The sequence below is a fragment of the Myxine glutinosa genome, chromosome 7 (genome assembly GCF_964187855.1).
Source record: "Myxine glutinosa chromosome 7, kmMyxGlut1.1, whole genome shotgun sequence".
NCBI classification, from domain to species: Eukaryota; Metazoa; Chordata; class Myxini; order Myxiniformes; family Myxinidae; genus Myxine; species Myxine glutinosa.
The window spans coordinates 10,871,877-10,883,469 of NC_136267.1; the positions used below are offsets into that span (position 1 = coordinate 10,871,877).

The 11,593-nt window shown below is 37.8% G+C and overlaps 1 long non-coding RNA gene across 1 annotated transcript; it reads left to right on the forward strand.

The window, feature by feature from the left end:
- Positions 1 to 1,052: 1,052 nt before the first annotated feature.
- LOC137419566 (uncharacterized) lies at positions 1,053 to 1,811 on the forward strand. The gene is made up of 3 exons (XR_010982931.2): positions 1,053 to 1,191; positions 1,316 to 1,483; positions 1,638 to 1,811. It is a non-coding gene; the product is annotated as an uncharacterized LOC137419566 (long non-coding RNA).
- Positions 1,812 to 11,593: the final 9,782 nt, after the last annotated feature.

An 11,593-nucleotide genomic window follows, 5' to 3' on the forward strand; every position in this document is an offset into this window, starting at 1 on the left:
ACTGTTGAGAAATGACATGTTGTTTCACTTGGTTAACTTCCAAGAAGTTCTCATTGTCTTGTTTCCTGTTTTTCACACACACGCCCTCAGTTTCCCAAAAGCTGACAAGCAGTTCATTTCCCCGAAATACATTTTCTTCATTATAAAAAGAGAGGTCTCCGAATGGGACATTTAAACATTGTGAACGAAGATGAGCTTGACAGAATACTCACCAGGACATTGGTAAATTTCATTCAGAATTAAACACTGTTAATGAGAGCGTTGTATGTGATTAATTATATAACTAATTATTCATTTTTCCTCTTTATTACAGCAATTCAAATATTGTGAATATCCCGGCAGAATTTCAAGTTGTTTCTCAAGAGTTCCACAACGAACTGAATACGGGTTTGAATAACCTACCTCCGAGATGGAGGGCTCAGAATGAATTCAATGTTTCACCGTTCTTCAAAGATTCATGTGAAAGGTATGATACAAAATAAAAAACGAGATGTGTGTGTGTGTGTGTGTGTGTGTGTGTGTGTGTGTGTGTGTGTGTGTGTGTGTGTGTGTGTGTGTGTGTGTGTGTGTGTGTGTGTGTGTGTGAATAAAAGAGAGAGATCGAATTGTGAGGAACAGAAATGAAAAAACGAGATTGTGTGTGTGTGTGTGTGTGTGTGTGTTTGTGTGTGTGTATGTGTGTGTGTGTGTGTGTGTGTATGTATGTGTGTATGTGTGTGTGTGTGTGTGTGTGTGTGTATGTATGTGTGTGTCTGTGTGTGTATGTGTATGTGTATGTGTATGTGTGTGTGTGTGTGTGTATGTATGTGTGTGTGTGTGTGTGTGTGTGTGTGTGTGTGTGTGTGTGTGTGTGTGTGTGTGTGTGTGTGTGTGTGTGTGTGTGTGTGTGTGTGTGTGTCTGTGAATAAAAGAGAGAGATCGAATTGTGAGGAACAGAAATGAAAAAACGAGATTGTGTGTGTGTGTGTGTATATATGTCTGTATGTGAGTGTGTGTGTGTGTGTGTGTGTGTGTGTGTGTGTGTGTGTGTGTGTGTGTGTGTGTGAGTGTGTGTGTGTGCGCGTGTGTGATGTTTTGTCTGGCTTACTTCAGCGCAGTAATTTCTCTTTTTTTGTCTGTAGTATTAACCTCGAAGAATACAGAGACGAGATTTTGTCTCTTGTCCAAAACGACCATCAGAGTCTGACCCTGGTAATTCATTATTCATCTCTCTGACTGGCACCAATAAACGGGAGCTGACATTTATTTATTCATTGTCAATACGATGTATCTTTTAATAATTTCTCCTCATGTTTTGCTTTCTTTTTTCAAACAGAATACAACACCTGTTGAGATCGATGACCACAACCACGATCACGACCTCGATGATCACGACTATGAGTGGGCTGATTATGATCTCCCAAAGAGTGGTTATTTCCTGCCAAACTGTGATACCCTAAATTTTCATCTCGACGGTCTTGACACCAAACTCAATTTTTTAGAGGTGTGTGCAATTCATAATGCTCATTATTTAAAATCGTTGTTGTAATCGCAATGCTCACATTTGAATTCACAATTCTCATATCAATTCATAATCACAATGCTCATATCCTCTCCTTGCTTCACCCCCCCCCACCCCCCCCTCTTGTCTTTAACAGAAAGAGATTCAAAATCTGAAGACATCTGGTGCCTTTGACTTGTGCTGGGAAGAAGTTGAATATATACCTCAAGAAAAATGTTTTAATAATATAAAGATGTTTATGTTTTCAATATTTATATGTGGTTATATTTGTTTTGTTCAGAATTATTTAATAATTAATTACAAAAAGAGAATAAAGGAAAAAGGAAAGGGAAGTGCACCCCTACCAAAGACTCTCCACCCCCCTCATCCGCCCCTCCTCCCCCTCCCCCCCTTGTGTGTGGGGAAGGTGGGAGTGGGATGAGGGGGATGGAGGGTCAAGGGTGGGGGTGCACAAGGGGGTGGGGGATGATGGGTGTGGTCTGTGTGGGCGGGGTCTGTGTGGGCGTGGTCTGTGTGGGCGTGGTCGGTGTGGGCGTGGTCTGTGTGGGCGTGGTCGGTGTGGGCATGGCTTATGATATTTTTTTTTTTTTTTTACTAGTAATTAAATTAACATCTGGGCGGGGTGGATAAAAGTATGGATGTTTGTTGTTTAATGGCTTATCAGTTTTGTTTTTTGTAATTCTTGTGAGTAAAATGAACCCAAGATTTCTTCCCCATTCATATCATATAATTTGAAGGTCCAAGGGACTGTATCCATTACATCAACGATTTTAAATAATGCATTAGTCCATTTTTTTGTATAACCTTTCTCAAAATGACTTTTCCATCTGTATATTCTTACAATATCACCAACTTTGAACTTCGGTTTTCTCAAATTAATCTCCTTTCCATATTCTAATTTTGTAAATGATTCTGAAGGTTTTGATTTTGTTGATGAATGAACAGTGTTATTGTAATTATCTACAATATCCTGAATTAAATATACCCACTGTTGAGAACCGAGTTGTGTGAATTTTTTTATATAGTTTCTCTTTCAAAGTACGATTAAAATGCTCAATAACAACTGCTTTTCCTTCATTAAAGGTGCTTTATAATTTAATACCCTCCCCCTTAAGAAATTTCATAAATATTTTGTTATAGAACTCTGTTCCCTCATCAGTCCATAACTTCTTTGGTTTCCTTTTATCCCGATCAAATATTAGCTTAAAGGCTAACATTAAAGTATCACCCCTTTTATTTTTTAAAGGAACAACCCAGGCAAATCTACTCCTCAAATCAATAACGGTTAAAGCATACCTGTATCCCCTGTCATTATTCAATTGAATTAAATCAGCGGACCATATGTGGTCAGTGTCTTTGGAATAAACCTTCCTTCTTTTAAACTTGGTGATTATCAGTTTGTGTAATTCTTCAGCCAAAAGCTCCTCAGTTTTGATGACATCATTAGAGCCTAATACTTTTTTGAGGGTGAATAACCAAGACCAAGTTTCAATTTAGCACTTATCATTTTTTTCACAATAAACCTATCAACTTTCTCTCTCAACGTAGGATTTCGTATCAAAGACAAATTATACAACATTTCTCTGTCTGCTTCATGTTTTTCATCCAATGTAGTGGTATTCCCATAAGCAATATCATGCTTCATACAAACTTCATCAACCCTATTTATAGGCTTAGACCAAGGTTTAGGATTGTCAGCCTCATCTAATCTTTTATCCAGGTTTGTTCCTGGACCACAGAACGAATATCCAGGTATATGTAGTTCCCCTGGAAATCCAGTTGTTGTAAATTTACTTCCTGACAGAAACTTTTGTATGTCTCCTCCACTTTTAGGAGAGATGAATTGGCACTTTTTAGAGCCACACACTTGACATATTTCTTTTTGATAAACTCTATTATTTTTAGCTTTAACATAAGAGATATTTTTAGATTTAGTTTTCTTTTTACATTTGAGACAATAACTCATATTTATTTATGAGCAAAAGTCCTACATAGTGCCAAAACCTTTTTGGTTTTCAACATATACATTTCTATCTTGAATTTTAAAACATAAAGAATCCTTAGGAATGTCTTCACTCCCTCCACCATTTATTTACAAATAAAACTAACTAAAGTCAATAACACCAACATCACTTTCTCTTCTTCATGTATATCTTCTCCCTGAACTCATCTCAGCAAATTTAAAAACCAATATCTTCGTAAGAGTCATTAATTCTTTATTTTCCTCTTCGGTGCGTTGAGATTGATTTATTTGCCGTAATACCTTCAATCTTTCATTAATCTCAGGAATGGTCATATTTTTATATTTTGCCTCCCTCTCTCTTTCCTCCCTTTCCTCCTTCTCCTTTTTCTCCCTTTCCTCCCTCTCCTCCTTCTCCGTTTACTCCTTTTTCTCCCTTTCCTCCCTCTCCTCCTTCTCCTTTTTCTCCCTCTCCTCCTTCTCCTTTTTTTCCCTCTCCTCCTTCTCCTTTTTTTCCCTCTCCTCCTTCTCCTTTTTCTCCCTTTCCTCCTTCTCCTTTTTCTCTCTTTCCTCCTTCTCTTCTTCAACTCCTTCCTCCTTCTCCTCAACTCCTTCCTCATCCCTTGCTACCCTTGAGTTTGAACCCCAAAGAATATTATACATATACTCATCTGGATTTTGAGATATTCTTGTATCTATAATTATTTTTCTCATAATAGGATACCAATAAGATTTGTTGATGATTTCTAAAAGAGTTTTATATTTCATAACTTTGAGAAGTTCATTTTTATTTAATAATTTAATCAAGTCTCTATTTGTGGGTTTAACAATATCAGTATAAGGCCAGTTTTTTATGACAAAATTTCCATGTACTCGTATATGCTCCAAATCATAAGGTATGTAATACCGAGCACCCTTTTCTTGTAGGTATCCCTGAATACAAAAATTATAATTCTCTTGTAGTCTTCTTCCTGTCATTTATGTATCAGAAATATATGTGAGATTAATATTATGACAGGTAATACCACCCCATCTTCCCACTACCAAATCGGTTTGTATTCCTCGGCTTTCTATCCTTATCTCATTACCTTTCTTCTTTGTCATACTAACCATCGCTATACTATCATATATTTTTTAAATCTTAAAATCAAGTATTTGTTGTTTACTAATTGTACTTCCACATAACTCCTTGTCCTCACCAAGTGGATAATATTCTTCTTTACAAGACTGATTAAAATCATGTAGGTCTTCTAAGTTTATTGAAAAAAACCAATTATACCCTAAATCAGGCATATCATACCCCCATTTATTAATTCGCATATTAACTATATGTCCTTCTTTATAAAATTCAATTGTAAGCAGATAGTTAAATTGAATGAGGAAAGGTGTATGGTCAGTATAACCAGGTGTTGTGGTTGTAAATTTTACTTGTTGAACAAAACGTGCTGTTTTATTTAAAGATATATATTGTTATAAATCACTGAATCTAATTAAGTCATTCGCATCTGTAGGGTTTGGATAATTGATTAATTTATAAGTATTCTTCATATTAATATTTTTACTTATACTATATTTTTGTCGTTCAGCCTGTGCCTTTGCATAATAATTTGATAAATCAATATCCTGAGAGGATTCTCCAAAGATAGAACCATCTTTTCCAACAAAAGTCATTTATATTAGATTTAAAATGACATCATAAAAATTTTCATTATTGTTGAGTTGAAATAATACATATAAACATAATTGACCACAACATTTAGAATTAATTTCTTGAACTTGAAATGTTTGATAAACACCATTCTGTAAGAATTATATTACTTCAACAGGTGGTGGCATACCATAACTATCAAAATAATATTTATCCTGACTATTATGAATACAAACCCAATGAGAACCATTCTGTGTGTCTAAATTCATAATAATATTCTTTGTATTCTTGGACAACTTTGTTAATTCATCTCTCATACAAATAACCACATTATCAATTTTTTGTTTTTTACAATACTTAGCTAGTTCTATATTTGACGTTGTATTCTTTCCAAATTGTTTAAACCATTTATCCATTTTTTTATGAGAAAGATACAATCCATTACCCCGTTTAGTTAGTTTAACACCCACTTGAGCGACAGAGGAAAGCATATCTGCATCTAACAATCTAGCTTTATCAGGTAGACTTTCAAGTTTTTGAGCAAAATCTACAATTACACCACTTCCACTAATTTGTTTCTCCAACTCCTTGTTATGTCTTTCCAATTCTTTTTGAGCTTTTAGTTGTGCCTTCCTTTCGTTAGCCGTTTTTACCGCTGCTGAAATACCACCAGTCAATGCTCCCGCTGCACTTAAACCAGCAAATAAAGGAATTAGAAATGGGACAAATCCTCCCTCTTGTATTGAATATTTCTTTAACATAGGTTTTGTCATTTTAATTTTAAGTGATCCAGCATCATTTAGTGTTTTTACCTGCTCTCTTGTGAGTAAAACATCAATTCTTACTGCTCCTTTTCTTTGAATTGTATTAACATTAATAATACAAGGCTTTTGATTTTGAATACAAGATGTTAATTTATTAAGATTGATTTGATTAACATATACCGGTTCTTTCCTACTCATTTATTTATGAGAAAAAACCTATGTGATATTAATCATAACACCATTATCTGTATTAATCTGTAATTCTGTTTCTTCCAAAAGCAAACAATAAGCATCAACTTCTTCATTCTCTACTCTTTCAATGTATATAGAAGTATCCACTCTATTAGACTTTATAGTTTCCTTTTGAGAACTCAGGTCAATTGCGAAGATTGTATAAAGTTTTTGAAATGCAGTCATATCCAAAATAGGATCATTATTACCGTTGCTTTCACACACCTTTTGGTAAGACTTGTAGGCTTCCGCATAATCATTTTTTTCACAATCAATTTCCAATCTATCTCACGGATAAAATGTGCCATCAAGAGAAACCCGAAGTTGTTTCACCTTAGCATTGCCACTCAGCGCATTATTCTTATCAGTATCGTCCTCTCCATCTGGTTTTTAAAAAATGAGCCAGAGGTATCGTGGCTTTCCTTGAAGAACACCTAAATTCCAAGTGTAGGTAGTGTGTTCCAGTTTAACGTGTTGACATCTTCTTTTAAAGTATGATACATTTAGCGGTTTCTTTGAGTTAAGTCTTTTATTCAACATCTCTTCCGTTTTAAGATTCGGAGTATATTCACTAATATACCAACACAAATCATTAATAACAAATTTATTATTATCTCCAAAAGCATTTTGAGCCCCAAAAAGCAATCTATTTACATTATCATTCCTTTGTAGTTGAAATCTAATTTTAAGCCCATACAAAACTTTATCATAATCACAAAATCCAAATATACCTTTAAGAGGTACTGCTACGGTAAAACTATTCTCTGCTGTTGTTTCATCATTATACATTGCCTTCCTTTGACTATAACGAGGGTCAGCATTTGTTCCCGTTGACATATCAGGAATAAAACCTTCAACAGCTCCCTTACCCATTCTATCACAAAACGAATATAGTGTAAATTTCATCATTTCAGATGTAGCAGAGACATAATCAACCGCTTCAACCTCTTGTGTTCCAATATACAGGCGGACACTATCAAACATTTTCCAGAAGAAATCATTTACGAGTGTAGCATTAGTATTATTCGCAGCCTTAGTGAATTTAAATTTACACAGCAAGAAACTATCAGCTAGATTCAAGTAAGTTTGTTGATTATTTATTTCAAAAATTTTGTTCCGTTTGAATTCCAGTCTGTTCCTGTTGTAGCATTTATCTTAAAATAGTCTTCCTCTTTAGTAGAGTTTGAAATGAAAATCGTATCATCCAAATCATAGATACTATTAATCGCTTCCATCCTTGTATTTATATAGCATTAAAATCGTTGAAACCCTGACCCAAGTATTTTAATGATTTTTTGTCGTTCTTGTGAAGATAGTTGAGTTTTACCTTTTTTTATTTCTTTGATTGCTTGTAATTTATGAGACTCCTTTTGAGCATCTTTTATATTCTTTATAGCACCCGCAACTGAGCCCATGGCAGAAGCAGTTGAACCAATTAGGTCTTTATGTTTAAGAATGGTTGAACCAATACCCATTTGAGTATCAATTATCCCATCTCCTTTATTTCTAAATTGATGCCCCACACCCCGTTGTCTCTTTGGTTTATAGTATCCTCTACCAAGAAACATACCTTCACCCTTATAGTATGGTGAAAGAAACATCCCATCCCCTGTAATTACTTTATATTTTCCCAACTCGTGTTTTCTCACAATAACCATTATTTATTTATTGAAAAACTGCACGTAGGTAAATTCTGATGGATATAATTTCTTCATTAAAGGAGATCATATGATTATCTTGATCGGTTATCCTAAAACTTACTCTATATATGGTTTTTCCTGACACAGGTAAATAGACAAGATTTTTTGGTTCCATATTAAATTAATAACCAATCGGGGTTGAGTATGCGCTGAATGAAAATATTGTATTTGTTCTTATTCCATCGTTATAAGCACCATCAATCAAATCACAATGAATTAATACTGAATTTATACCGGAGGATATTTGAATGACATTATCACTGGAAAACGTCCCATTAGTTTCAATCTTTTTGAAGAGAAACCCAATAACTCTCTAAAGGATTTTTCAATCGTGAAATCAACTTTATAATTATTTTTAAGTATAATAGTTGATTTTGAAGTGTGTTTTTGAATATCTATTACCATATTTTTTGGTTCATCACCTTGTTTTTCATTAGGCGAGAGACTCCAGAAGATATTTGAGAAATCTCGTAAGCTGTCTTTCCCTCGCGGTCCCCCTGTGCTGTCTTTCCCTCGCAGTCCCCCTGTGCTGTCTTTCCCTCGTGGTCCCCCTGTACTGTCTTTCCCTCGTGGTCCCCCTGTGCTGTCTTTCCCTCGTGGTCCCCCTGTGCTGTCTTTCCCTCGCGGTCCCCCTGTACTGTGTTTCCCTCGCGGTCCCCCTGTGCTGTTTTCCCTCGTGGTCCCCCTGTACTGGCTTTCCCTCGTGGTCCCCCTGTACTGTCTTTCCCTCATGGTCCCCCTGTACTGTCTTTCCCTTGTGGTCCCCCTGTGCTGTCTTTCCCTCGTGGTCCCCCTGTGCTGTCTTTCCCTCGAGGTCCCCCTGTGCTGTCTTTCCCTCGTGGTCCCCCTATTCTGTCTTTCCCTCGTGGTCCCCCTGTGCTGTCTTTCCCTCGTGGTCCCCCTGTGCTGTCTTTCCCTCGTGGTCCCCCTGTACTGTCTTTCCCTCGTGGTCCCCCAGTACTCTCTTTCCCTCTTGGTCCCCCTGTACTGTCTTTCCCTCGTGGTCCCCCTGTACTGTCTTTCCCTCGTGTTCCCCCTGTGCTGTCTTTCCCTCATGGTCCCCCTGTACTGTCTTTCCCTCGTGGTCCCCCTGTGCTGTCTTTCCCTCATGGTCCCCCTGTGCTGTCTTTTCCTCGTGGTCCCCCTGTGCTGTCTTTCCCTCGCGGTCCCCCTGTACTGTCTTTCCCTTGTGGTCCCCCTGTGCTGTCATTCCCTCGTGGTCCCCCTGTGCTGTCTTTCCCTCGAGGTCCCCCTGTGCTGTCTTTCCCTCGTGGTCCCCCTATACTGTCTTTCCCTCGTGGTCCCCCTGTGCTGTCTTTCCCTCGTGGTCCCCCTGTGCTGTCTTTCCCTCGTGGTCCCCCTGTGCTGTCTTTCCTTCGTGGTCCCCCTGTACTGTCTTTCCCTCGTGGTCCCTGTAGTGGAAGTGGTGCGTGAGACTCAAGACGCCAATGACCGGACACAGGTTTTACAAAAGGTCATGACTTTATTATTAACTGGTTGTTCACTTTCATTCCAATACCAAATAACTACCGTTTAACTCAATGGACCAGGTCACTCTATCCGCATGGTCCTTCTCGTTCGGCCGATGTTCCTCCGCCATTCCCGTCGGGCAGAGGTTCTGAGTATGAGTGCTCTCTCTCAGCGCTGCTCACAGGGTTCCGTTCCGTTCCGTAGGTCAGAGCTTCTGGTCACAAGTCTCCCTGACTCATCGTTTGCTCTGGTTTTTATGGGCCTTGTCGCGCTAATCCTTTCTCCGCTAATGCCCCGAAGTCATGCATGCACCGAGTCCTGGCATCAGCTCGCTCCCCTCCTGCTGCGAGTTCCGTTTACCAAACGATAGGGGGGTGCTCCAGCCTGGGGCTGTGACCAGGTGGACAAGAGATTACCATGTTCGTGCACATTCTTGGCATCCATTTACGAAATCGTTACCAGTCTTTAATCAATGAGTTACCAGTGCCAATCAATAAGTTACACTGAGTTACACTTCCACAATTCCCTCATCATTTTGTTTTTGTTTATATTAACCATTAATCTAAACATCAATATAAGTAAACAGTCAATCACTACAAGTAAACATCATTACAAGTATAAGTAAATAATCAATCACTGCAAGTAAACATCATTACAGGTATAAGTAAATAATCAATCACTGCAAGTAAACATCATTACAGGTATAAGTAAATAATCAATCACTGCAAGTAAACATCATTACAGGTATAAGTAAATAATCATAACTTTGGTAATCAAATTCCCTTAGGCATACACAGTCATCCTGCAAGAATCACAAAACATTTCGTTGGTCATTGACTCCTTCCATATTGTTCAATCTATTGCATTTGCATCACAAATATATTTTCAAAACAACACTTCACCATCACCAAGATACAACAATTTCACTTCATTTTCAAGTTTTGTAAAGCATCTGCACCATCTGGCAAAAAACGTTTGCCTCCACACAAATGTTGACTTTGTTTGAAAGGAAGGGCTGATCACTTGTGTTTGAATCCAGGTATGAAACATTTTCTCCTAATGTCTTCATAGCTCCTGCACTACTTCGTGTAGGATTTCGCTGTTGTGGTAACATTGCAGAGTCATAGACTGACCCTGCTCTCCTTGTAGCATTCTTGCCACTTTTTGCTGTAAACCATTGTAATTCCTGAACAAGGCCTTCACCCAGTTGTAGTCGACTTGCCTCCTCCCTCATTGTGAGTGGGCAGCAAGTATTGGTGTGACGTTGATTGGCCAGCAAGATGGGGAACAGGGATGCCGGATGCATCCACAATGATGTTGGGACCATGGTGTTCAGGTCATCCATGGTCCATACCAGGAGTGGCCCGCAGAATCGCGCACAGCTGTTGTGAAAAGGCACAGCCATTGGTTTGCAGCTCCATGCTGGCTCCCCGGAAGTTGGTGAAGTAATAACATATGTCCCCGCATTTCACAGAGGTTGCGGGTAAAATGTCGTTGTCCTGCAACTTCTGATGTGATGAATGTTCGAAGCCTTCGAACAAGAGTAAGTGATCGCCTTTCTTTCATATGTTGCAGTGTGATCCAGGCAAATGGTCACATAAATTTCCTTGGTGAAGGTAAGCATTCATCTCCAAGTTACACAGGAGAATGTCTTCATCATTCTTTGAGAAAGAGGGTGTATGCCATGATTAACTTCATTTTTAGCCACAAATTTTCTTTCTCGAACTTCTTCCCAATTCCGTTAGCACTTCCTTCAAAATGTGATCTCGTCTTATCCTTATGCTCAGTCACATCTGAATCTGCTTTCCGCACACACTGAATCAGATAGGGTACATCTTATCATGAAATCAGCATAATCATGTATATCTTCCGACAGTTTCACATTCAACAATTTGTTGTTTTTCCTTAACACAAAAAGTTATATTCATTTATATGCGTCACACAAATAATATTCAATCAGGTATGTATTTTATTACTAAACTAAGAATAGCATCCACAATTGCTTTCAGGTTAATATAGTTCAAAAATTAACTTATGCAGGTATTTTAGCACTACTCTAAGAAAATTAATTGTATATGATTACAATCACAAACGGGAATACCTAATTCCCAACAACAATTTTCCCAAACCAACAAATTAAGCATAATGTATTATTACCATAATTCCTCTCCACTTTTTTCTTTTCCCTCTTTTTTTTTTTCCTAACAGTGTGTCACTCGTGGTGATATGAGTTCACTGATATTGTAATTGACACAACTCATAACATTGTCGTTATGCCATTATCTTAATTCTACTGTATTAATTTGCAACATCACTTGA